This window comes from Protopterus annectens, chromosome 6.part1 (genome assembly GCF_019279795.1).
Source record: "Protopterus annectens isolate FY-2018-M chromosome 6.part1, PAN1.0, whole genome shotgun sequence".
Taxonomy (NCBI): domain Eukaryota; kingdom Metazoa; phylum Chordata; order Ceratodontiformes; family Protopteridae; genus Protopterus; species Protopterus annectens.
In genome coordinates, this window is record NC_056738.1 from 73,074,136 (window position 1) to 73,102,092 (window position 27,957).

At 43.7% G+C, this 27,957-nt stretch overlaps 1 protein-coding gene across 4 annotated transcripts in view; it reads left to right on the top strand.

Annotated features, from left to right (window-relative positions):
- The window catches only part of UBR3 (ubiquitin protein ligase E3 component n-recognin 3), a 4,226,407-nt gene that overhangs the window by 1,591,522 nt on the left and 2,606,928 nt on the right, over nucleotides 1–27,957 (top strand). The gene's annotated exons all lie outside the window — the stretch shown is intronic.

A 27,957-nucleotide genomic window follows, 5' to 3' on the forward strand; every position in this document is an offset into this window, starting at 1 on the left:
ACTCAAGGTTCTTTTTAGTTCCAAAAAAGACAGGGGACTGGAGACCAATATTAGATCTAAGCAAACTCAACAAGTTTGTAAAGAAATCAAGATTCCGGATGGTCACGCTTCAGTCCATTCTGCCCTTTCTGGGCAAGGACAATTGGATGTGCTCGATAGATCTTCAGGATGCGTACTATCACATAAAAATTCACAGATGCTCCAGAAGATTTCTCCGCTTTCGGCTGGGGACCAGTCACTTCCAATTCAGAGCCCTGCCCTTTGGATTCGCTACAGCCCCCAGAGTATTCACCAAATGCATGGCAATGGTTACGGCTCACCTGAGACGTCAAGGATTCCAGGTGTTTCCATATCTAGACGACTGGCTCCTCACTGCCACCACCAGGCATCAGCTTCTCCAAGCCAGAAATTACACCATTCACACTTGCAGAGGGCTAGGAATTTCTATAAATTTCGAAAAATCTGCCTTGTCGCCTTGTCAATATATTACTTTTATAGGCGCAAGATTGGACACCATAAAACTTTCAGCAAGGTTGACAGACCAAAGGATCTTGGACATTCAAAGACACGTCCAAGTGATTCTATTCAGCAACAAAATTCAGGCCAGATTTGCTCTGAAAGTACTGGGTCTTATGGCGGCCGCCATAACACTTCTTCCCCTCGCCCGCTTTTACATGCGGCTTCTACAGTGGATGCTATTCACCCAATGGTCTTTTCAACAACTTTCCATGCATCACGAGATCATAGTAACTCCAACTTGCAAAAGACATCTGACTTGGTGGATATCGTCCCCTCAAATCCATCAAGGCAGACCATTTGTTCCTCTTGCCCCGGTTGCCACGGTTACATCGGACGCCTCCCTGATCGGGTGGGGGGGGCATTATCAGGGCAGAATGGTCCATGGCACTTGGCAACCTTTCAAGTACCATCTGCACATAAATGTTCTGTAGATGAGAGCAGTGCTTTTAACGTTGCAAGCCCTCAACGACTCTTCCCCTGGGAACTATTGCAGTCCAAACGGACAATATGTCCGTAGTGTGGTATATAAACAAACAGGGCGGAACCAAGTCCTATCCACTGTGTCGAGAGGCTCTCAGACTTTGGCAATGGGCAATCTCCTCTCACCGGTTTCTGATAGCAACGCACATCCCCGGGAAATCCAACATCATAGTGGACAGATTGAGCAGAGCTATTCTCATGCCTCACGAGTGGTCTCTCAAACAGTCAGTGACGGAAGAGATTTTTCAGAAGTGGGGCCTTTCTTGCTGCGACCTTTTCGCTACACCTCAAAACAGCAAATGCCCAGACTTCTTCTCTCTCTTCCCCCTTCCAGGCCATCCCCCCAGAGACGCTCTAACCCAAGACTGGCCCCGGGGACTTCTTTATGCTTTTCCTCCTTTTCCGCTAATACCTCAGCTAATTCAGAAAGCAACCGCCTTGAGAGCCAAGTTGATTCTCATTGCCCCTTATTGGCCTCGACAGATATGGTTTCCGTTCCTACATCATTACCTCTTGGTACAGCCATGGCATCTGGACCCGGTTCCAGATCTTTTGACCCACCAGTCGGGTCAACTGCACCAATCCATACCTTCTCTCAACCTCACTGCTTGGTTGCTCCACTTCTATCCTTAGCCAGGCTTCCTATTATTTCTAATCCTGTACGGGATATCATAGTAGCTTCCCTAAAATCTTCTAGTAGTAAATGGCGACGTTTCTCTTTCTGGGCAAAAGCTAGGAACACAGACCCCTATACCCCCCTACTGCTTCAATTAATTCCGTATTGGACTTCCTAGCTGACATTTTTCATTCAGGATCCTCTTCTTCCACAGTGAAAGTTCAACTGGCAGCCATTTCAAATTTTAATATAGGCTTTTTGGACCACAACATTATGTCACATAAACTTTGCAAGGCATTCCTTCGAGGTATTTTTTTATTGAAACCTCCAATTAGAGACCCCCCACCACAGTGGGATCTAAATTTAATTTTAACATCCTTGATTCTTCCCCCGTTCGAACCTGCAGCTGCCTGTTCTTTGAAATTGCTTTCTTGGAAGACACTTTTTCTAGTTGCCATTGCATCTGCCAGGAGAGTATCTGAGCTTCATGCTCTCTGTGTTCGCCCTCCCTATCTAATATTCCACAAAGATAGGGTATCCCTAAGAAGTAATCCGTCTTTCTTACCAAAGGTGGCATCACAGACTAACCTAAATCAGTCTATTGTTCTTCCAGTATTTTTCCCGAATTATTTTGATAGAGCTGAACAAAAGTTACATTATCTCGATGTTCACCACCAGCTCAGATATTATCTGGATAAGACAAAAATTTTTAGGAAATCTGATCAACTTTTTCTATCCTATGCAGAGAACAGGAAAGGCCTTCCAGTTTCTAAGGTAACTTTATCTAGGTGGCTGTCTTCTGTGATCACTTACATTTATCAGCTCAGAGGCAAAGAGTTGGTTTCTAACCCAAAAGCCCATTCTACCAGAGCTCTAGCTACATCTACAGCTTTTCAAGCTAGACTTCCAATAGACACTATTTGTGCAGCAGCCACATGGGCCTCTCCTCATACCATTGTTTCACATTACAAATTAGATTTGGTCTCCAGAGACAGAGCAAATTTTGGTTCCACCATTCTCAAGAGTCTGTTCCATTGAGCCACCCAGGATAGAGGTGCTAGGGACGCGGTCCCATCCAGCAAGAATGAAGGCGAGATTGACAACTTAACATTTAGAAGTTATGTATCTAGCATAACGTTCCATGTTAGTTGTCTTCTCTCGCCTTCTTTCTTGTCCCCTCCATCCCCCTAGCCTGGTCAGACCGGGAAGATTATACATCTTCTATTAAGAGGTTATTACCTTTTTCTAACTGTTCAACTCCTAGTGTCACTAGATTATGTTGATCCTTTCTAGAGGGTTATGATGTTATTTAGTATCCTTATTTCTTCCTCCTTTTAAGTTGGAAGAAAATACTGCTATTTCTTTAGCTACCAAACGAGATCTGAGTAATCTCCGCCTTGCATCATGGGATATAGGGTTGCCTCGAGATGGTAAAATTAGCTCTCGAGCTTAGCAAGTGCAGAGTCGGAGCCGAGGATCGGCTCCGAACCCATCCAGCAAGAAAGAAGGCGAGAGAAGACAACTAACATGGAATGTTATGGTAGGTACATAACTTCTAATTATAGCAAAACGATTCACATATGTTGGGTTACATGCATAAAGTTAAAGTTGCATTAAAAAGAAGCTAAGTAACAATTTTACATTGATATAGTTCAATAGGTCAACAATAAACATTTTTTTGTTTGTATAAAATTATGCAAATGCATAGTAGACACATTGGTGAGAGAGGTGTAATGAGGTATTAAGTATGGTCCTTTTGAGGGTACAGAAAGGGAAGGAAGTCTAGGTAAGGTCATGGCAAGGGCTGGTTCTGGAATTGAGAAAATAAACTTTTAGTTTATTTTTAAAGTGTGAGGTGTGGGAGGAACGTAATTCAAGGGGAAGTTTGTTCCAAGCATGGGCAAGAGAGTGTTTGTAGAGTAGTTTGCTTACTGACCTTTTTGGGTGGTAGATATCAAGTTGGTTAGAAGTACGGAGGGTCCGGGATAGGATGTAGATGGAGACTAAGGAAGATAGAGGTGGACAGAAGGAGGGTGTATAAAGAATAGAGTTTAGCATATGAAATTGATAAGATAGCAGAAATTGGGGAAGTTCAAAGCATTGAAGAGAGTTTAAAGAAATGCAGTGGTGTGAGTTGTATGGGGAGTTAGTAATGAATCTGGCTATTTTATGGTAAGTCTGTAGGAGTTTGTTTAGAGTGGAGACCTGGATATTGGTAAGAACTGGGGCAGCGTAAAAGAGGGAGGGGAGGAGGAGTGCCTGGCCCAGGGTAAGTCTAGATTCAGGGGTTAGGAATTTTTTGTTCTGATATAGCAGACCTAGTTTCTGGTTTGGTTTTTTTATACATTGGAGTATGTGTAGGTTGAACTTGAGTTCGTCATTGATAATGACCCCTAGGAGTTTTATGTTGGTGTCAGGTTGGATAGTTGTAAAAGAAAAAGTAGGAGTTTGGTCTTTTTGGGATTTAAGATCAATAGGTTGTGAGAGAGCCATTGTTCAGTGGATAGTAGGGCCTGTTGGATCAGGGAGTGTAGTTCAGGAATGTTATTTGAGATGGATATAAGTGTGGCGTCGTCGGCATACTGAATAAGGGAGCATTCTTTGCACGAGGTGTAAAGACCATTGGTGAAGATGTTAAACAAAAGGGGTCCCAAGATGGAGCCTTGGGGAACACCAGTGGAGATGGGAAGGAAAGGTGAGGAGGATGAGAGCCATTTGACAGATTGTTCCCTGCCAGATAGGTAAGTATTAAACCAGGCAAGTGCGGAGGGGGATAGTTGGAGATTTGCGAGTTTGGATAGTAGTAGAGGATGAGAGACAGTATCAAAGACTTTGGAGAGATCTAGGAAGAGACAGGAAATGAGTTTATTGTTGTCTAGGGCCTCTGCAATGATATGAGTGAAGGAGAGGAGGGCAGTGGTGGTGCTGTGGTGAAGGCAAAATCCATGTTGGGCAGGGGTAAGTAAGTGGTGCGTGAGGAGGTGATTGAGAAGCTGTGAGTGAATACATTTTTCTAATATCTTGGAGAGGGGGGGTCCTTCTAGCTTCTCTAGTACAGTTAAAAATCTCAGTTTTTTCCTACATGCTCTGTCCTCTGATTCTATTATTTTTTAAACATCTCTTTTTGAGCAGTCTCTTATTCAACCAGCCTTTTTCTTCATTTCAATCTCTGATTTTTGCAGTTTTATCACCTGATTTGAATATCATTTTAAAGCTTCTTCTATTTTTTCCAGCTTTTATTGTTTGAGTTGATGTACTCCATCGTTGTATCATTTATTTTAACCAGGTCTGTGTGCAGTTGTTTTATGCTTTCCTGTAGGTTACTGGAAGTCACATCTGGAGCTTGCACTGCTTTTTGCTGAACAGCTGCAGTACTTTTCTTAGTCAGTGTTTTTTCCTCACCTTTTGTAGCTGATTTTCCTTCAGGTCCTCTGTATTTCTTTTTTCCTGACATCCAGGGAGTGCACTTAATAGCCAATGTGAAGTAGTTAACTTCATTTGATCAGCAACCTGTGGGTATCGGATCCTATTCGGATCTGAGCCGGCACCTTTCCTAGCCAAAGATCCGAGCTCCAAGCTTCTCCCCCCCCCTACCCATTATACCCTGCTACCACTCTCTAGTCCTCAGATCTCGTTTGCCACGGCTTCTGTAAGCATCTTAGAATGAGCTCCTAGAGTGGGTTTTGTGAGTTTGAAGTTATTTAAACTTTTTCTGTCACAAAATTTTCTAAACTTTGTGTGTGTGCTCTCCTTTTCTCCCTTAACACTTTTGGGTAGTTTAAAGTTACTTAGTCTAGTTAAAATTTAATTTCCCCTCCCCCCTCTATCTGTGTGTGAAGGTGTGAGCATGTGGGCCTGTTCTTCTCTTTTTTTACTAAAATGTCTGAAGGCCCAAAAGCTATTTTTTCTAAATGCTCCGAGTGTGGCCATAAGCTGTCCTCAGCAGATGGCCACACTCGGTGCGTTATTTGCCTGGGCGTGGACCATCTTTCGTCGGGCTGCACTATTTGTGCAGCCTTCAACCCCAGGGCTTTGAGGGATAGGAATACGAAGCTAATCCTGGCGGTCCTCTTGCCCCCTGATTCAGCTTCATCCTCCTCCCCCTCTGTGGTGCCAGCCACGGCTGCTGCTGCTCCTGCTCCACCGACCGCTCCCCTGGCCAGGACTCAAACTCCCTCTTCGGCCCAGGAGGAAAGGGACGGCAGGAAGAAAGACAGGAAGGACAAGGAACGAGAGAGAGAGATAGGCATTGTAGCCACAAGAGGCGAGCCGAATCAGCTCCATCAGCCCCGCCATATAAGCAGCTTGCCTCTCCCTGAAGGTCTCTAGCTCTTCCCCCTCCCGGCTTCGTTCTCCACGTTTTTCCCCTGAGCTGGAGGAAGAGACCTGGTCACCTTTGAGATCGTCTAGGCGGCCTTCCCAGCCGGCCTCGGCAGCCTCATCCAGGTCAAATAGGAGTCTATCCGACGCAGACATGGACCGTATGATGCGTCAATTTCTTCAGGCCCAGCTGCAGATGGGAGTGCTCTTGCCTCCCCCACCTCTGGGGAGGAGCTCGACCCCTTTTTTTGTCCCCATTGCTCCTTCTCCGACCCACTACCGGGGTTCGGAGCTGTCGGATCCAACTACCTTCATAGCCGGGGTAATTGTCGGAGCCGGCAGTGTTTCTTACTTCGGCGCCGACTGCACCCTCGAGTCTGTCTGATCTTTTTTCGGATCCGAGCTCTCGGGCCCGTGAGTTGAGCATCGGATCCAGAGGGGTCAGTGTGCCGTCGGCTCCGTTGAGGTCGGAACTCACTACTCTTTCAGATCCGATCGGGTCATCTCCGGCTCCGATCCGCACATCGGATCCGAGGGGGGCTGCTTTCAGATCCTAGGGAGAGCAGCTCATCCTCGGCATTCGACATCGTGGAGAGGGTGCTTTCGAGGGATTCGAGGCCCCAGGTTCTTGCTATGGACCCACCCGCCATCCCCTCTCAGATGGGCCTGTCTTCCATCATCCGGCCCCAGGGACAGCCTGCGCCTACGTCCCAGGTGGTTCCTGTAGAGGAACAGGACATTGTTGGTGAGCCCTCTTCGGACAGCCCCCCCCCCCCCCCCGAGGAGGTCCTTCACAAACAAAAGTGCAAGAGGAGGCACTTGGACTCACCCGAGTCCCTCACAGAAAACACGGACTTAGAGGAAGGGGAAGGTTCCCCACAGTCACCACCCCCCCCCCCGAGGATGTCTCCTTTGGAGACATTATGGAAATGTTGCGTATTAGAGGGGGTGGTCAGCCCAAAAGCTTTCCTCGGATGAGTCTGTGTTTCTGAAGGCGTTTGATGCAGGCCCATCTACCTCTTGGGTGTCCCCTCCCGCCGATCCCCTGGTGGACCTCATAACTACCAGGGCATGGAAGGAGCCGGACACTGTGGAGCCAGTACCCAAGAGACCATCAGGATCCTCAGCCCTCCCACTGACAGGATAGTTTGGAGCAAGGGTGACCCAGTGGATGCCATGGTAGTGGCGGCTGCCACTAAAAAGGAATTAGCACAGGAGAGTTCCTCGGTACATCCTCCAGACAAGGAGTCTCGGATGATGAACTGCCTCGGAAAGCAGATGTTCTTTTCAGCGACCTTCTCTGTAAGATCACTGAACTATATGGCACATGTAATTCGGCTCCAGCGGGACCTAATCAAAGAGTATGCTGGATTACCCCCAGAGTCCATGTCGGCCGCGGACAAACGAACCTTCTTTGCTCGAATGGCCATTCTTAATTCGATTACAAACATCTCTATGTGGCTCCTTTCCCATGCCATGGAGGGAGCGGCTATCACTAGCAGAACAGGCATTGTCTTACTTCGACAGGCCTGGCTCTGTCTCTGCGACTTTACGGAACCCTTCAAGGCGTCGTTCGCGAACGCCCCTTTTGACAGTTCTATGCTTTTCGGCAAAACCGTCCGCGATACACTTCTCCAGAGCGAGAAAGATGGGAAGACATCTGCTGTCAGGATCCGCTTCTCGGCTCCTCAGAGGTCCTTCTCCAGGAACCAAAGAGGACAAAAGAAGATGTGGTTCGGGAAAGCTCAACAATCCCGTTTCGCTCCGGATCCCTCGCCCTTCAGAGGCAGAGGACAGGGTGGATGCCGGCCCAGAGGCAGAAGGGGGGTGAAGAATTTTGGGTCGAGGGAACCCTTTTCCGATTGACCTGCATAGCAACCCTGAGGGGTTGCCCGACTGCTCCTCTCTGGAGGCAGTCGGGGGGCGCTTCTCGGAACACGTAGCACATTGGGAGTCCATTACGACAGATCGCTGGGTGCTCCGAATCATATCCAGAGGCTATTCAATCCCATTCCTAACTTCTCCTCCCCGGTTGGGGAGCCTTCCCGATGTCCCACCCAATCAGAGGGAGGCAGCAGCCTTCGAAATAAAGGAGCTGCTAAGAAAAAGAGCCATCCAGCACGTCCCCCTAGGGCAATCCTGATCAGGCTTTTCCTCAAGGTTCTTTTTGGTGCCAAAAAAAAACGGGGGACTTGCGGCCAATTCTCGACCTGTCCACACTGAACCTGTCAGTCGCCAAAGAAAAGTTCCGGATGGTCACCATTCAGTCCATTCTCCCACTTTTACAGGAGAAAAACTGGATGTGCTCTATAGACCTCAAGGATGCGTACTACCACATTCTAATGGACAGAAGATCCAGGAGGTTCCTCCGCTTTTGGCTGGGAGCCAGCCATTATCAGTTCAGGGTCCTACCCTTCGGTCTCACCACAGCCCCTAGGGTGTTCACCAAGGTCATGGCAGTTGTAGCGGCCCACCTGAGGCTTCAGGGAATACAGGTATTTCCTTTCCGGGATGACTGGTTCCTAACCACCCCACCAGGCATCTACTATGTTCAGCCATGGACTGCTTCGTACATCTAGCCCACCATCTAGGGATCACGATCAACCACAAGAAATCCTCCCTTCAGCCTACTCAGATTTTGGATTTCATAGGGGCCAGGATAGACACAATTCAGTCCAAACTCTTTCTGATGGCGGACAGACTCCGCAACCTAAATCTCCACGTTTTGGCTCTTCTACAATCATCGGCCCCTCCAGCGGAATTAGTCCTGAGGGTTCTGGGGTCCATGGCAGCGGCCATCAACCTGTCTCCGATCGCACGTCTGAATATGAGAGTTCTTCAATGGACCTTACAGGTCCAGTGGTCCATCCTACGTCATCCCCTGTCTGCACCTATTCCTCTCAGCAGGGTTTGCAGGGAATCTCTACTTTGGTGACTCCATTCCAAGGACCTCTGGGAAGGGCGCCCCTTCTCCATTTCCCCACCCCAAGTCACAGTGACCACGGACGCGTTTCTCCTCGGGTGGGGGGGGGCATTGCATGGGCAGATCCGTCCAGGGCACGTGGACTCGCACAGAGACCTTTTTGCATATCATTGTCCTGGAGATGAGGGCGTTGCTTCTAACATTGCAGACTCTCCATTCCCTTCTTCCTCCAGGGACTATTGCAATTCAAACAGACATGTCAGTAGTCTGGTACATCAACAAGCGGGGGGGAACCAGATCTTACCCACTTTGCCGAGAGGCCATGAGAGTGTGGGAATGGGCGATAATCCGCCAACCGCTTTCTCATAGCAATGCACATACCGGGTCGGTCAAACATTTTAGCGGACAGGCTGAGTCTAACTATCCTCTCACCTTACGAGTGGTCTCTGAACCCCTTAGTAGCGAAACAGCTCTTCCTCAGATGGGGTCAACCTTGCTGTGATCTGTATGCGTCACCTTCGAACGCAAAGTGCAGTGAGTTCTTTGTTCTAATTCCCCCACCAGGGGAAGCCCCTAGAGACACTCTGGTTCATGCTTGGCCATCCGGTCTTCTTTATGCTTATCCTCCTCTTCTGTTGATGACAAAATTCTTGCAGAAAGCTCGTTGGTTGGGGAGCAGAGTTATCCTCATAGCCCCATTCTGGCCTCATCAAACGTGGTTCCCATGCCTACGGTCTCATCTAGTGCATCCTCCCTGGATCTTAGATCCCACTCCGGATCTGATTTCTCATCCCTTGGGATTGAAACCCCTGACTTGGACAACCTCAAGCTCTCGGCTTGGTTGATCCAGTTCCATTAATGGCTAGGACTCCCGGTATCTCATCCTCAGTTAAGGCCATCCTGGTGGCCGCTCATAAGCCTTCTACCAGGAAAATCTACAAGAGTAAATGGAAGCGTTTCTCTGTTTGGGCGGAGCATAGGAATTTGGATCCTTTTACGGCTCCTATTCCAGCAGTCCTTGACTTTCTATCCCATATTTTTCATCAAGGGGCTAGTTTTCTTCTACTTCCAATTGGCAGCTATTTCCCACTTCCATGTTGGAAAAAATTTTGGCCCCCTAGCTTCCTCTAAGATTTGCAAGACCTTCCTGAAAGGAACTTTCCTGTTAAGATCCCCTGTTAAAGATGCAGTTCCTCCATGGGATTTAACCTTATTTCTCCAGGCTCTGACAAGGTCCCCCCTTTGAACCTGCAGCTTCAGTCAATTTAAAGTATGTATCTTGGAAAACTGCCTTCCTGATTGCTATTACCTCAGCTAGAAGGATATCGGAGCTTCAGGCTCTTTGCAGTAAACCTCCATACATCATCTTTCATAAAGACAGGGCTTCCCTCAGGACTAATCCCTTCTTTCTGCCTAAAGTGGCTTCCGAAGCCAACATCAGCCAATCCATCAATCTACCTGTCTTCTTTCCTAATTATCAGAACAAAGGAGAGTATAGACTTCATTGTCTGGATGTACATAGACAGTTGCAATTTTATTTACACAGAACAGCTGACTTTCAAAAATCGGATCAACTCTTTGTTTCATTTGCTAAGTCCTGTCTGGGTAAACCAGTGACAAAAGTAACCTTAGCCAGATGGATTTCCCAATGCATCCTTCTCACATACAGAAGTTCTGGTCGACCTGCACCTCTACGGGTTCGACCTCACTCTACCCGTTCTGTGGCTACTTCTGCTGCCTTCTGGTCGAGGGTCTCTTTGGATGACATTTAGGTTCATAGGTTCATACTAGGCTATCTGCCCGAGGGCATTTATAAGCCTAGCCCATTGTTTTGTGGCTTACGCCACCCCTTTAGTATGGGGAACTATACCCCATTATTTGCCTGTCCTGTCGTGAACACAGTGACAATTAATTCCTGGTATATCTGCGATCTCCATCCATTGGTCCAGAAGATCTCTTGAACAAGGCCAGCGCAGCGTGCCCTGCCTGTACCGGGAGGATTTTGTTTCCACAGCATAGGAGTCTTTGGATGAATCCTCTCCTCCTCCAGCACATCCTATTAATAGCCGTGAGCCCCGTCCTTGTGGCTCTGATGGATCTAGATTTTTCTTTTTTTTTATGAACATTATCAAATCATCTGATATGGTTGTATGCCTTGTATGTTGTGGCAAAGGTCACCTCTGAGCAAAGCGCTGGCGACTGCATAGAGCTTTCTCTCGACAGAGTGGGAGCATTATCCTTTTTTTTTTGCTCTTTTATCTTTTTTTGAGTGAGGAACTTTTGCTGCCGCAAGTGCTGGTGTCGGGTTGTGCATTGTAACTGGTCTCATGATCAATCAATTGAGGGCAATTATGTGATGAGTTGACAGAGATGAGACTCCTCCCATATGATCTCCACGAAATCCCTGATCTAAGATAGATGAGTACATGGATTCCAATGACTGACTTTATGTATCCTGGGTTTACAGATGACAGACTACTCTGGGTGTGTAGTCCCCATTGCCTGATCTTGGGTCCAGTGTGCTCCCACCTATCTGGTAGCTAGGGGTATGCATTGCTGGCAAAGGTTTTACTATCATTTTTTTTTTTTTTTATTTAGGGTATGACTCAGGCACTCTGCATCCGTTTCTGTGAGACTGTTCTGACCAGCGCCTAGTTTCTGATCATCTTTTCTGTTTTTCATCCTGTGATGTTGTCATTCATCCAGCCTGGAAGTTGTCTGCCAACACTGTGTCTGTTTGTGCTTCTTGGTGAGTAGATGCTGTGACAGTGTGTGGTCTGCGACTGGGCGCAGGGTGGCCACCCCTGTGGGGCAGGGAGTCTGACATGGTTTGAGTCTGACCTGTGATGCGGGTTCAGCTTCAGCCTGAGTTTCTGTCAATGATGTGAGTAGGGGTATTGTATCAAGGCCTTTTGAGTTTTCATGATGGCTTTATGGGTATACCATCCTCATCCTTAACCCGATCGTAGAGCATTATTAAAATTCCTTTCCTCATCAATGATCTTTCTTTTTTGCTTAAAATGGTTGGCCAAAAAAACTGTTAATTCTGACTCTTTTAAAAGCCAAACTGGCCATTCTGGAAAATTCCAGCCTCTCGTCTTTTGATGTTGCCGTTAATCATTATTTCTGGCAGGGTCTGTGGAGGCATTACTTTTGTTGCCTGTGGCCTGGCTGCAGGTAAGGGTCAAGGGGCTTCCGGCAGAGATCCAGGGGTACTTAACCAGCTGTCCAGCCACGCCAGTGTATCCAGAAGTTTAATTTTGGACAGCCAGCACTTAAACTAAACATGGATTTTGTGTTTTTCAGGTTTAGTCCTAGCACAGTTAGGGGATGCATGAGCCGGTTGGGGACTTGATGTCCCATGTATGCTGTGTTTTTTGCTGGAGAGGGTTTCCAGCTTGTTTGGAACTGTTACAGGGTTGGCTTTGGCATTGGTTGTAGTATGGTAATTTTGGTCAGAGGTAGTCTTTTGCTGTATCTGGATCAGTTTGCTTGTGTTGTAGAACTGTAATTTCAATCATTTCATCATGACTTTCTGCTCTAGCTATTTTCTACTAAAAAGCTCTTGCTGATTTTCTTTGCTCCTTTATTTATTTTTTTCTGATGGAGGCTTTTTTTGATTTTTATTTATTTTTTATTTATTTTTTATGAGTTTCTTTTTGTTTTAAGTTTTTAGGAGACCAGTGTCTTTACTTCTTTTAAAGAAAGAGTCTTGCTTTTTTTTTTAGACTTCTCTTGTTTTTTGTTGTGTCCTGGGGTTTTGGTAGTCTTGGCCAGGCTTGGGTTTGCGGCCTTGATTTTCATTGTTTCAGGTACAGTGGGGCCTTTGAACAAGATTGCCTCTAGTCTTTTGTTGAGTCGTTTCGCTTTTGCGAAGGAGTCATTTCAGTGCTTGAATTTTTTTTTCAGTGAAGAGGGCCTTTGAAAAGTTCTACACTAGTCTTTAGAATTGAGATGAGGGTGTTTTGGGAGTCCCTTATTGATGTGATTATGATCTAGAGGGGGTGAGGGGGTGTTATCTCCTGTCAGATGAGTTCTCTCATCTGTTCCATGGTGAGGGAGTATTATCTGTTGTGATGGTCTTAGTTTAGGGGTTTTTGGGCATTTTGTTGATTCCCAGAACTCTTGGGGGCTGTGTGTTTGTGTGATGTGTTTGGGTTTCTGAGTTAGGAGGTGGTGGGAATTTTTGTATGTGAGTTGTTTGATTGTGAGTAGTGTTTCCATCCTCATTTTGGCCAAGTAAGTGTCCCTAGTATGATGGTGTTTTTGTGATACATTTATCCTGCAAGTGGTTACAGGAAGGCCATGTGAGTTTCCTGGCACCTTGAAGTACCCCCTGCTATCTGGACCGTGTGCGAACTTGGGGAGTATGCCCCGATAACTGGGGGTGGATGGATAGCTGGGGTGCCTTGTGAGTTATCCGGGGGTTGTTCTGTGGGTGAGGTGATGGTAAAACCTATGTGCAGAAGGGCCTTTGGGGAGGCATTTTGAGGGCCCTCCTCAGTGAGAGAAGGGCTTAGGTGCCTTCTGGGGCTTGCTAGGGGTTTCTTTTGTGGTTTCAGCACAGTTTTTCCTTTTTCATTACTGGGGGGGTGAGCCTTTTGTGCATATTTGGAATCCTTTGGGCAGTTTAGAATTAGCAGCGCCTTTTGCATTTTCTTGCTTTTGTGTTCTAGGCCTATCCTCTAGGAATAGGATAGAATCCGAGCCTGTCAGCATGAAGCTGTGTGCAAGCCAATTGTGCGTGCCCTGAATCTAGATCACCAGTGGCGAAGCCAATGAGCGTAGCTTGGAATTCAGTCAGGGTGTTCTGCAGTCAGACATATGCAGATCTCCTGAATGCCTCCTTCAGATGGTTCAATTGTTCTAGCTATCTCTCGTTACACCTCAGTGACAATTGGTGAGCTGGCATCAGTAGGTCTCAGGGGTACCTCAGTGTCGATGCTGCAGTGTGGCGGATTCCTGTTTGTACCTTTCTTTGAGTCACCTAGAGTCTGCGTTCACTGCGTCTCTGGCGGTCGCTACCAACCTATGGAGTCATGTGTCAATGATGGTGAGGTTGTGACTGGCTGTGTGCTGAGAGTTTGGACTTGTGACTACTGTGTGTTGCGGGAAAAGGTGTGTTGTGGTGCTGTGTGGTGTCTGCTGTTTGACATTGTAATGTGTGGCTATGATTGTGTCTGTTGGTGGTGTGTGTTCCAGTTGTTGTGTGTGTTTGGTGGCCTCACCTGTGGTTGTTTGTTTGACTGTCTATAGTGTATGTCTTTGTATTGTTGTGTGTTTATTGTGTGTTTGGATGTGGGGGTGGCTGTGGTGGGTGTCTTTGGGCATTGTGTGTTGCATTTTTCCTCCTCCTTTGTGTTTTGGGCTTGTGTGTTATTGTCTGCACTCCAGGTGATTAAAGATTGTTAGAATATTCGACTGGTTGTGTTGTGTGGTGAGCAGGAGAGGAGTCTGTGTACTGTGATTGCCTTAAACATTGGTTGGGGAGGTTAGGCCAGTTTCACTGCATAGGGAGGAGGTGCATGTATTTGTGTTTTGTGGGTAGTAAAGGTGATGACACAGGTGGAAGATTCAAGGTACAAGTACTGTAGGAGCAAAAGTAGGTTTGGTAGGAGGGATCTGCAACTACTTGGGCTTCCTCTCATACTTTTATTACACATTATAAATTGGATCTAATATCCAGAGGACGCGCATCTTTTGGCTCTGCAGTGCTCCGGAATATCCTTCCATGAGGACCTCCCAAGTTGTTGGTAGCTGGGGACTCTGTCCCACAGGTTGCTGATCAAATGAAGTTAACTACTTCAGATAAAGAAGTTATGTACTCACCATAACTTTCCATCTGAGTAGGTAACTTCATTTGTCAGCAACCAACCTTCCCTCCGTCCCCCTGACCTGTAGTTCCTCCTTATAGGATTATTGTGTTTCCCAGATGACATCAGGTTAGGATGTTCAGGTGGTTTGTCCTTTTGTTATTGTAGTGTTCTGTGATACTATGGCAAACTCGATCTGAGGACTAGAGGGAGGTAGCAGGGTATTATGGGTAGGGGGAGGAGCTTGGAGCTCGTTCTTTGGCTAGGAAAGCTGCCGGCTCGGATCCGAATCGGATCCGATACCCACAGGTTGCTGACCAATTAAGTTACCTACTCAGATGGAACATTATGGTGAGTACATCATTTCTTTTTACTGAAATCTACCCAGAGACACAACAGTCCACTGGCCTACTCTGCAGAGTTTCTGTTTTCACACTGGGAGAGCTAGTGTTAAGCTGTTACTCATTGTGTAGCCATCTTGGAAGCCATGAAGATCCCAAATATGTTGCAGTGGAGATGACTTAAAATATACCTGCACCTGTACTTTTTAAGGGAGTGGCATTGACTTCACCTGCATTATTACCTCCTGTTTTTCTATATTAATTGCATATTTTGTCATGACATTTTCATAGCTGAGAATTTATGAGAGAATACTTTACTTTTAATTCAGATCAAGAACCAGAAAAGTCTGTACAGCAGTTTGTTATTCCTAGCGCAGAGCTTTATTTGGACTGTGTCTGGGTACGGATCACACAGCGCTGTCAACTGGTAGGGGAAGGTAAAAAGAAAATGTCCTGCTTTCCCCTTACCTTCACATGAGTGGGAATCTTTTATGAAACAAATTGATTCCTTTATGGATACAGATTTGCAGCATGATGATGCAGCTTAACAGTCATTTGTTTCTTACCTGAAGACATTTGTTATGTCTAACTGTTGTATTGTTAAGTTGCTCCGTTGGCCGAAGGGGATTTATTGTGAAATAGTAAAGATTAACGAATTTAAATCCAGATCATCCATTATGTTGTACATTTAGAAATCTTTGTAATAATTTTCAACAACCATATACTTGGGCACCAGCACTCAAAAAGGTATGGGGATCCCACAGACAGACCAGGTTAGTTTAATTATGTTAACGTCAGGGCTGCCTCTATTTTCCCTTCCTTTTAGCTAGGATTCAAGAACAATAAATAATGGTAAAGGAGTGTTTAACTCATCTAGTACGAGTGTGAGGGATATTAACTTTTGTCATATAGTAAACTAGCAACGTATCATTCTGTATCAGTTGTAAGGAAATATCCAGCCTCTCCTGGATAATGAAGTGGAGGAAAAAATGAAAAAAAAAGCCTTGCAACATTTGAGAAAATATATGTACATATACTGAAGTATGCATAAAATGCTGAAGATGGGTACTTCCGAAAAAAGATATGCCTGGCAAAGGTTGGGACCCTATAGAAAATATTAAATATTTTTCCTGTATGTTTTTGCTTTCCTGCATGCTGACCATTAGTCTTAATGCCCCTTAGTTTTGCCTGTTCTGCCCATGTCTGTGACTTTTGGCTCATATGATAGCCAGCCAGAGCAGGAGCCACCATCCATGCAAGCTGGAAAAAAGCTGCTTTATCACTGCAGTCCAAAGACCATCATCCTTTCTGTTCCCTTTACTTACTGAATGACTTAGCCAGTCCCTTGTTAGATACTGTCTTGGCTGGCTGCATGAGGGCTCAGGAGAGATCTGATATCACCAGTGGGCCCTCTTCTATAGCCTTGAATCCCACCAAGTGCCTCACCACTCCCCTGCTGGTAATACTTCCCTGTTCTGTCCATGAGAGTACAGGGAAGCCTTAATTGATGTGGACAGTTGGCCTTTTTCAGTTAAGCCTCAACTTCCTTCCTTGGTCACTAATGTGAATGCTCTCCTCACCACAAGGGTTTCCTGCATTTCTGTCTGTACATATCTACAGACCCCCCCCCCCCCACACACACACACAACAGAAATGCTAACTTCAACAGCTTGGGAGTGCCATGTCATGTCCCCATTTTTTGACTGCATCTGTGGGGTCTCCCAAAGCTCTTCTTGCAAGTGGCAAGCAGCCAACTCTGACTACCTTTCCTTTTCCAAGGACGAGCCGGACAGCATTGGTTGCTTTTTTGCTGTTCTCCAATGCCAACCAGAGGCAAGGCAGGGAGTGGTGAGGGCAGCAGATGCCACGAGGCACAAGGTATTAGAAGGCATAGTAGGCAGTTACTGATGAGGTGGCATTGGAGTACTGGCACTCTCACTAGGTGTCCCCCAAGTGGTGAGCCAGGGCTGCCTCCCTTCCCCCAAAGATGGGGGAGTTAGTGATATCTGCTTACTCCTAGCCTCCCGTGGCAACTGCTTCAGGTGCTAAGGCTGAAGCTAATTCATGCATCTCACATGTCCCTGTTGCTACAGTTCAGTTATACATTCACAGTAATCAGTACGAATGGGATTAACACCACTCAAACGCACAGCTTTTGATATGGAGAAGTTGGGAGACTGATATTAGCAATTGCTTATTCATTTCACACGAGTTGCTCACAACATAATGGTAACCGGGAAACCACAAAAAGGAAGAAAAAGCCCAGAGAAAAACAACAACCAAAACACAAAATCCACAGGGCACACAGAGAAGTTAAAACAGGGGGAGAAAATAAAGAAGTGATGGAGAACCACAAAAATGAAGACAGGACTGTTAACCACAAATGATTATATGTGATGAATTTTAATAGTGATACTTATATCATTAGGGAAACCATTAAGAAAAACTTGAGGAATTATGGAACCACTTAGTTTTGTATATAAAATAAGCAGTAATATTGAAGAAATATTGGAGAATAATAGATGGAAGGAAAAATGTAATAGAAGGACATGTACTTTTAAATGTGGAACATGCACCCAATACCCCTACATAGCTAATATAGAAACAGTATACCTGAGGGGAAGGGATAGAATGATCACAGGAGAAACGTATTCTAACTGTAATAGTAGTGGACCGATTTATTTGGCTTTATGTAAAAAAAAGTGATCCATTTTACATAGGAAAAACTGTACGAAAATTGAGAAGGAGAATTTATGAACACCTTAATGCCATTAGCATTAGAGAAAAGAAAACGCATTATATAAACATACCCAGGTTTGTCGAAATGCATCCTTTATATATTTTGTGCTGGAAGATGTTAAACAGGATACTAAGGGGGACCATGGGAGACAAGAATTGAATATCATGAATTATTTTGGCAATTAGTCATTGAGGCGAATAGAAATCCAGGTTTAAATTAACAGGTCTCCCTAGCACCAGTTTTAAAACTCAGAGCAGCAAGACTTTAAAGGTTATTACACACATTTTCTGTAGGTATAATTTTAACCACCAGAGGGCAGTGTTATTCAATTATTTTTGGTATGGAATGGATGGAATTTTAATTAATTTTAGGCCTTAACTTTGTGGTGGTACTTTCAATTTTTAAAACTTCTTTTAATCGTTAAATAATTTCACTGACAGACATTTTTGTTTGTTTGCATACATATTTTAAGTGTTCTTTTACTATAAGTGGAATGAGTTATGTGCACTTTGTTGTAATTAACTGTTAACTGGGGAGGGTTATGGAGATGACATTATTTAAAATGGAGGAAGGGAGTGTTTCTATGTCTGATGAAGTCCTATCTATTGGATGAAAATGCATTGAATTGTGTTGAGTATTTATAAAGTGTTTGTTTTACTTGGTGAAGTTTGCTGGTATTCACTACTTAGTGAGTGTTCCGTATTCTCCATGTGTCCTATGGATTTTGTATAATGGTAACCAGGTTACATTGAAATTATTTACTCATAAAGCAAACATGTTGCTTTTGCAAAAGTGGGAGCCCAGGCATAGACACAGATTGAGAGGGGCCCCTGGAGTGTACCCATTGCTACAATGTTGTGAACACCTATGGACCTTGGTGATGCAGTGCAACCTGCTCTGTACTAAGCCTCCTGCCCAGCAAATTACACAAGTACTTTATTGAACAAAAAACTCTGAAATAAAATAAAGAAACGACTACTGTTTTTAACATGTGTAATTATTTACCTTATATCTCGGCAAACAGCCTTCAAGGAAGTCATTCAGAACATTTCCTTATTAGCTGTCTTCATTTAGCACTAGAGCTACCATATTTTGAATAATTTAGTGAGTGAATTCACTTCATCTGCTGAAGTCATTAATCCTTAGCTGATGAAACACTACTAACATTGTGATGTCTGATTTTGTGTGTAGGGCAATGGTAGCATTTGTGTTCCCTGCTAAAATTAAATGGTTAATAAGGAAGATGTATGAAGAGTCAGGGGCAAGACTTACAGTGGTAAGGTTCCTTTCTGACAAGCTATGTTTGAACAGAGGAACCAGGTAGGAGTACCTCCTGCCATCATTTGCTTTATATTTGAGTCAGTAGTGCATAACATAACCGATTCAGAAATTCATGGATATAGTTGGTATTGTAATCAAGAAAAGTCAGCTTTATTTGCAGATATTTTTTACTTGATAAATCCAAAAAAGGACATTTTGGTGTTGAACATTTTCAGATTGTCTCAAGTACTTTCAGGATATAAAATGAGTGACATTAAAATAATGATTGTAGTGGTACACTGCAGATCCACACATTAATTGGTTCAGTAAAACCCATACTTATGGTATCATAAAAAGATTTAAGTATTTAGATGTATGGATTAAAAAGGATTGTGTTATAGCAGCTATGGATATGTGGAAAGAGACTAAACAGAAGACAGAGGTAAAGTTGAGAAACTGGAAGATTCGATGTTGTCTTTTCCATTTATCTCGGCTTATGGCTATGTAGGATTCAGCCTGATCTGATGCTGGCAACTTTCAACTTTGGATCCAAGGCTCGGGCTCCTACTCCTACTTGTAATCCCCCTCCACTCTTAGATCTTGTTTGTAGCTTGAACAAATCAGAAATGGTCTCCAGGGCTCAGTGAATTTTTTTCAATATATTCTTCAGGAGTTCATATTAGTGAATTTTCTGTGCTAGGATAATTTTTGGGGGCTAATGTTGGCTATTTTCTTCAGTGGTTTGTTGGGTTTGCTATTTGGATATTAGACTTTTGTGGTCATTAGTCTTTAATATCTCAGACATTTCATAACCTTTTTTAGCTGTCTGGTTAGTGTCTTTTCCTTGTTTGTGTTTGTTGCTAGAGTGATACATTTGTATCTGCAGCTGTTCTTTAGTCTTTAGTGTTGCTATATCTTGTGTGGAGTGTCCCCATTGCTACAATGTTGTGAACACCTGTGGACCTTGGTGATGCAGTGCGAGCTGCTCTGTATTGAGCCTCCTGCCCAGTAAATTACACAAGTACTTTATTGAACAAAAAACACTGAAATGAAATAAAATAAAGAAACAACTAATATTTCAACATGTTTAGTATACACAACAGGTGTAATATGCCCTCCCTCTCCGGGATCCTCATATGAAATATGTCTGCTGTCTGGAAGCTAAATATACAAAAGAGGATTGTAACATTTGTGCTTTGTTTAGGTTGTGCGCCCTAATAGATCAATATTCCAAGTTAGTTTTTAAGGGCCTTCTCCCTACCTCCATTGGAGAATCTTTTTTTAGTCCCCATCTAAGAAACCATTGGAGAGACCCCCCCCCAGACAAATGCAAAAGTGTTAAAAGTGTTAAAACTAAAGAAAAGGAAAGAGAAGAGAAAGAATGAGAGAAGTCCAGAGATAAAGATGTTGTCAAGGAGTCAAGGAAGAGATAAAGATGTCAAGGGGTAGAGAAAGAGATCCCAGATCCAGCAGGTGCCATTGGTCCTAATCATAAAGTATTGAAAGTTTCAGATGAAATGTCTTCCATGTCGTCAAGACTAGATCCAATTTGGATCTGTTCTCTGACTCCTCCATTTCTATTGCCATATTCTGTGTCAGTCTGTGTTCTTCCTAGAGCCGATTTCTGTTCGGCTCTAGTCTCCTACCCTACCATCAGAGAGACCTCTTCATAGGTCTTCAACGCTGTCCTTGACATTGTGCAGTTGTCAAGGAGCCTCTCAGAAACAGATGAGGATAGGATGGTTTGGAATTTAAGGGCTAAGATCCAGATGTGGGTCCTTCTGTCTCTGATCTGCCATTACGGGGACTAGGCCTTTCCACTCCCCACTTGGTTTCTCCTTCCCCGATCTGACCTTCAGATTGGGCAGCCATGGATCTGAGCTCTTCCCATGAGGTCCGATTGTTGGAGCCAGTAGACTAAATGTCTTTGATTCCTGTACCTTTCACTCACTTGATTCCAACAGCATCAGACCTCAGAGGTCCTGGAGTGAAGAGCTCATCGTCTAGGCACAGGGTTCAGTCAGTTCTGATGCTATTGGATCTGTTCCTTTCCATCTATGCCTCCGCTCTTGATATCTCTGCTCTGGTGTCTGCTTCAGATCTGAACCAGTTTTCTTTTTGTCGTGGTCTTCTTATCTGGGTCCTTGGACCCCAGGAAAACTCCTTTGGGATTGGCTTTGGCCTCAGCCCCTCAAATCATTCAAGAAGGCTCTTTCCTTGTTGAGAGAAGAGATGACCTGCCCTGGTTCAGATCCAGCCAAACACGCTTTGGTGTTTGCAGTTTCAGTCCAGCATAATCCTGTCCCATCAAGGCAGCAAGTTCCAACAAGGGTCTATGTCACATCAGCGAATGCTAAAAATAGCGAACACTGATGTATCGAACTTCAAAGTCCGAAAACCGAAAACAGCGAAGGAATGAATCAGCAAATTTTTTCCCAGGGAAAAAATCCCCTGATCAAAAAAAAAATATGTATATATATATATATATGTATATATATATATATATATAAAAAACAAAAAAAAAAGAGTATACAGTCATAATTAAGTGTGTGGCTGTGCCCCCCCCCCCAACTTAAACATACCAACTCTGGGATCGCACCAAAGTGGAGAAAACAGCAAAGGCCGGAGAACAACCCAGCAATTTTTTTTCCCTGGGAAAAAAATTCGCTGATCCATTCCTTTGCTGTTTTCAGCTTTCGGACTTTCAAGTTTGATATAGCCGCGTTTGCTATTTTTAGCATTCACTGATGTGATATAGACCCTTCCAACAAGCCTTAGCAGGGCTTACAGAGTGAGCTTCCCATTTACTTCTGATCCCAGTTGCCCCCCACCCCTATCCCCAGTGGAAGAGCACAAAAAGCATACATGCAAAAGGAGACATTCTGTCTCCTTTATGCATCACTCTCAGATTCTGTCGACCTGTGTGAGAGAAAAGGGTCTGCAAGGGCCCCACTAGAAGACTTCTCCTTTGGGGGACATCCTCAAATTATTTAGTCAAAAGGGGGGGGGGCTGGTCCATCAGTGTCCCTTCCCAGGAGGAATCTGTGTTTCTCGTCGCCTTGGGGGTTCCCCTCATAGACAAATTGATAGACTTGGTGTCCCAATGGGCATGGAAGAATAGGACAGGGTGGAGCCCATTCCCCACAAACTCAATAAGATCTTAGTTTTAACATAAGATAGGTCACACTGTAGCAAGTGGACTGTGGTAGATGCCATCATGGTGATGGCAGCATCAAGTAGAACTGTCTGAGGAGGGTTAAGTCAATTCCCTGAAGAGAGTCTCAGGATCTGGACAGATTTGGAAAACTTGCGTATGCGTCAGTGATGTTTACTTTATATGCACTGAATTACCTCAACCACTTAACAAGATTTCAGAAGGATTTGGCCAAAGAGCTCTCCAAATCTCTTTCAGGTACTATGGCAGTGGGATCTTGAAGGATGTTTGATTTGCAGTTGGTAACCATTCAGTGTATTGTAAATGTGTCAGTATGCCTATTGTTTAGCACAAGAGATGGTACATCATTCTCTGATATGTCTGGATGCATCTCTTTGATTTTGCAGATAACTTCAAAAGGTTTTGTTTGAAAGCCCCCTTTGATGGATCCTCCTTGTTTGGACCCAAGGTTAAGGATACACTTACAAGTAGTGAACAAGATGGCAAAACTCTGCCTGCCATCATCATCCTTATCTCCAAACCTCAAATGTCCTTTTGTTGGAGCAAAAGGGTGGAAAATGACATTGTGTTTATTCCCTGTATTCTTTTTATAAGTAACTTTTGTGGACATTCCAGTTGCTGCATTTGTGTGGTCAGGTACATACTGAAGGGAGCATTACACTCTATGATGGGTCTCATGATGGCTGGGTACAGTGGTAAGATGACCTCTGTGGACCTAGATGACATGCCTTTGCTTACAAGTTGAGCTACATAGAAGGATTTTCATATTACTTTGGACACGTTGGTTAAAGGCTAGGTTATTATCTACTTGAGTTCCCAGATCCCTGACTAATGAATCAGCTTTTAAGGATGTTTTATTGATTACGTATTTACCCGGGGTGGCAGACTGTACAAAAGGTATAATGTATTTCTTGGTGTTGAGTTTTAAGCCATGGCTCTGAGACCAAGCGTTTGTCTGTATTAGACCTTCCTGAAGGGTCTTGGGGGGATTCAGTGAGTGCTCCCAGTTTGCAGTCATCTGTGAACTTGTTTAGCCAGAGGACTTTGACATTGGCTTTGACAGCCGATAAGTAGATGCCAAAGAGGAGTGAGTCCAGTACAGAGTCTTAGGGAATGCCACGGATGACTGGCCTCTTTGTGGAGGTGGCCTCACCAGTTCTAACCTCCTGGGTCCTGTTAATGAACCAGCCAGTTCTCCAGTGTGTTGTAAAGAAATTTTATACCTAGTTTCCTAAGTTTGTTGACAATGCCTGAGTAGGGTATTATATCAAATGCTTTATCCAGATCTAGAAAGGCAGTGTACCACTATTTTCCCCTCATCCATTAACTTAGTGAGCTTTTCAAAGAAGTCCACCAGATTCGATGAAAATGGCCTTCCTTTGACAAAGTCAAACTGGGATGGATCCAATGTCTGGAGGTCTCCTATGTCCTTGTTGTTTTTTTAAACATTTTTATTGAATTATCATTTGTGACATAGGCAATTTTACATTTATACAAAGTAATGAAACTGTATTAAATTGACATTAACAAACATTATACTTCACATATATTGTTATATATCATACAACCTAAGCAACATTACATAAATTATTCATTTCCTGCCCCCTTTTATTTTTAAACAAGAAACATATTTATTAAACCATCACTTACGACATAAGCAGTCATACATTTATGTAAATGAAAACAAATGAGAAACACTGTCTGGTAACTATAAAGGCTGTCTTCCTCTAGTACTTCCGAAACACAGAAATCACTTGACGAATAGAAAAACACTTTTATTCCACAAAAATCTGTACAGCTACAATAACCATAGACTAATACAAGTAGATTTAGCGCGCTTTCATCTCATCTCCTGAGACTTCTTCAGAATCATCTGTTAAGTTACATACACATTTAAATAACCTTTCTTTACATTTCATTGGTTGTTCATTGGCGCTCAATCAATAAACCATAAAACAAATAACAGTATTCCAAAATAACTCCATAATCACACTAATACAATTAATATCAATAGTCATAAAACCGTGGTATAGCAAAATATAAAAAAATATAAATAATATTTACATTTATATTACTTGTATTAGTCTATGGTTATCGTAGCTGTGCAGATTTTTGTGGAATAAAAGTGTTTTTCTATTCGTCAAGTGATTTCTGTGTTTCGGAAGTACTAGAGGAGGACAGCCTTTATAGTTACCAGACAGCGTTTCTCATTTGCTTTTTTGGAATAGTTTCTGACTACGGACTTTTGTTATTTTTTGGTAAATGAAAACAAACCACGCCGACACAATCCTAATTGCAAGCATTTTACATCACAAACCATGCTGACACACTCCCAGTTGCAAACATTATACATCACTTGTAATCTACCCAATCATTTTCAGTCAAACATTACATAGCTTATTTAAGTCCTTGCTTCTTTTAAACCTCATTCTTCCCCTGTATGTATTGTTCCCACAATTCTCATTTTTTCCTATGTAGTTTGCTCCTACCCTTTTCTAAAGATCTCATCTGCAGTTGTTTTATCTCTGTTACTGTATTTACTACTTCTAAAATAGCTGGTTTAAATTTTGTCTTCTGTTTTCTAGTAATTGCTTTTTTGGCAGCCACTGTAATTAGACACAGCAAGGCCTTACCATGTCTATGCAGTGAGAGGGAGGTAAAGTTGGAAGTGACTTTATCCACTAACAAGTTTGCTTTATCAACAGGCTTTGTGAATGTGGCACCATTAACCATCAGTTCAGAACATTGCTCTGTGCTGCTTTTGAGGTTTCTGACGTAACTGTAGAAGGCCTTATGGTTATCTTTCACCTGTGAGGCTTTCTTAACCTTAAAGTTGGCTTTGCTTGACCTGGTTAGACCTCTTAGTTGCCTGTTTACTTTGAGAGAGTTTTTATATTTATGGGAATTATCCTTCTTGATTTTTGCGATAATTGTTTTCCTTTTGTTGCATATTCTGTTTAATTTAGTGTGCCACTAGGCCGGTTTGTTTGTGGGGCTAGTCCTGAGCTTACTTCTGGTAGGTACAGCAGCCTCTACGCAGACATTGACGTGGTTGTACAGAGTTTCTGAGAGCAGTTCAGTATAGGCTGCTGTGTTCTCTGGGTTTGGAGGGGCATTGAAATTTGACAAGCCATCACTTAGTAAAAGGTAATTTGCCTTGGATTAGTTTGTAACTCTTAATGGTTTTAATGGAATTATGGAGTTGATTTTGATTTCGAAGTAGACAGCTTTATGGTCTGATGAGATATTAGGGAGGGGGTGCAACATTCTCCTATATTTGTAGGCACGAAGTCCAGTATATTGGCGCCTCTAGTGGACATGTTCATTGTTTGGTCAAGGGTGTTTGAATTTATGAAGTCCAGGAATCTCTTTGCCTTTATATTTGAGGCCATGTAGGATTTCCAGTATATAGAGGGGTAATGAAAGTATTTCATGAGTAGGGTGTTAGGTTGGATGGTAAGTGTCTGCAGTAGGTCCATGAATGCATTGTTTGCATCTTGGGACATGGATGGTGACCTATAGCTGGCTAATATATGGTATGGGATTTTGTCTGTGGTGATCTGCACATGGAGGAACTCCAGCAAGTCAGCCTGTTTGACCACCCTAGAGGTTTTCTTGTTTTTTTTTTCTTAAACACTTTTATTAAATTATCACTTAAGACACAGACAAACATGCACTAACAGAAAAGAAAACAAACCGTGTTAACATTTTTCCATTTAAATACAATATACATCACATACATTTTCTTTGCTATCATCAGCCCAACATTACAAAAAATTGCTGAATTTCTACCTTCCCTTAAACCTCACTCCTCCTCTTAAATGTTATTATGCATGTGGTATTTCCACAATTTCCTTTTATTTCTATGTAATTTGCTCCTTCCATTTTCTAAAAATCCCCTTTCACTTCTTTTATCTCTTTCATAATATACAGTACCTCATATACAGTTGGTGTAGACTTTGATTTCCATTTTCCAGTAATTGCTTTTTTGGCAGCCAACAGAATTAAACTTAACACTTTATTATGTATAGGCAATTCAGATTGGGTATCCCAGCTCAAACGAGTCATTTCTTTACTTACAACCATTTGCTCCCCCAATATTTCTGATAGAGTACTCCGTAGGTAATTTTTAAAATCTGCCACCTATTTACACTCCCAAAACACATGTTCCCAGTCTTTCTTCTCTAACATTTGCTGTCTGCCTGAGGAAAAATTCTTTGAAGTCTGCAAGGTGGTATAAAAATACCTGCGCAAGTCTACTGCATGAGTGGTCCCTCAATCCAACAGTGGCTACTATGATCTTCAGCCACAATCCCCTCTAACTCCAAATGCAGCAGCTATTTCACCCTAAATCCCAAAAAATGGCTGTCCCCAAGGGATGCTTTGTTCCACACTTTGTCCGCCAGGTCTCCTGCATGCTTACCTTCTGACTCCATTGTTAACCAAAATTATTCAGAAACCGGCCTGTTGCAAGGCAGTAGTGATTCTCATTGCCACATTTTTGCTTTGACAAATACGGTCACCCTTCCTGTGGCCTCACCTGGTGCACCCACCTTGGGTACTAGATCACCTTCAAGATCTGACCTTTCACCCATCTGGCAAGCCTCACTCAGATATCAAATTATTGAGTCTGACCGCTGGTTTCTCCACTTCTAGTAATGGCCAGACATTCCAGGCTTTCATCCAGTGTTATTCACATTTTACCTTCATCTCAGAAACCTTTCTGCAGGAAAATTTACAGAAGTAAAAAAGATTTTCTGTCTGGACTTCAGACGAAGGTCTAGCGACCCTTTTTGTGCTTCATTACCCTCAGTTGTAGACTTTCTTGTGGAGCTTTTTCATGTAGGAGCTAGGTACTCCATGATTAAAATTCAGTTGTAAGCTATTTCAAATTTGCATGAAAGCATATTGTCATTGCATCTCTGAAAACTTTATAAGGCCTGTTTGAAAGGTACCCTTTTCCTCCTTCAGTTCTGCTCAGTAACTGAAGGCCTCCCATTCCATATGGATTCCTCAGTGGAGGTAGTAACCACGGACACCTCCCTGCTAGGGTGGAGGGTTTATTTTGAAGGGAGGATGGTCCTTGGTGCATGGACACCCATAGAGGCCAATCTTCACATCAGTATGTTGGAGACGGCAGTGGTCCTTCTAGCATTGTAGGCATTCCAGGATCTCCTCCCCAAGGGTGTGATTTCCATACAGATGGACAATATGACAGTGGCTAGGTACATCAGCAAACAAGGGGGAACCCATTCTTACCTGCTTTGTTGAAAGGCCATGAGAGTTTTGCAAGGGACAAAGTCTTCACACCTCTTTCTAATAGCAACGCAAATCACGGGATCATCCAGTGTTTTAGTAGACAGATTGTGCAGGGTTCTTTTGACTCCTCACAGGTGGTCCCTCAGTCTAACAGTAGCAGCTTTGACTTTCCATTGCTGGGTCCAATTCGATCTGAGGTATTAGGGTGCAGTATAGGGAATTATGGGTAAGGGAGGAGTTAGAGCCCTGGAACTAAAAAGCTTTGGAGTAGGTGCTGAGATCAGATCCAGTCAGATCTGACAACCAGTGTGTTGAACCAGATGAAAATTGGACCACATGGATCTATTTTTATGGTAAGTACATAACTTTTTATCTGATGTTGTCTCCCTTCATTCACCCTCACGACAGGAACTCGGATCTGACCCTCTGATTCGGCTTGGTCACTTTAGACATGGATCCAACTCTCAAGCTCCTTCCTCATACTCACAATCCCCTGCATCCACCCAACTAC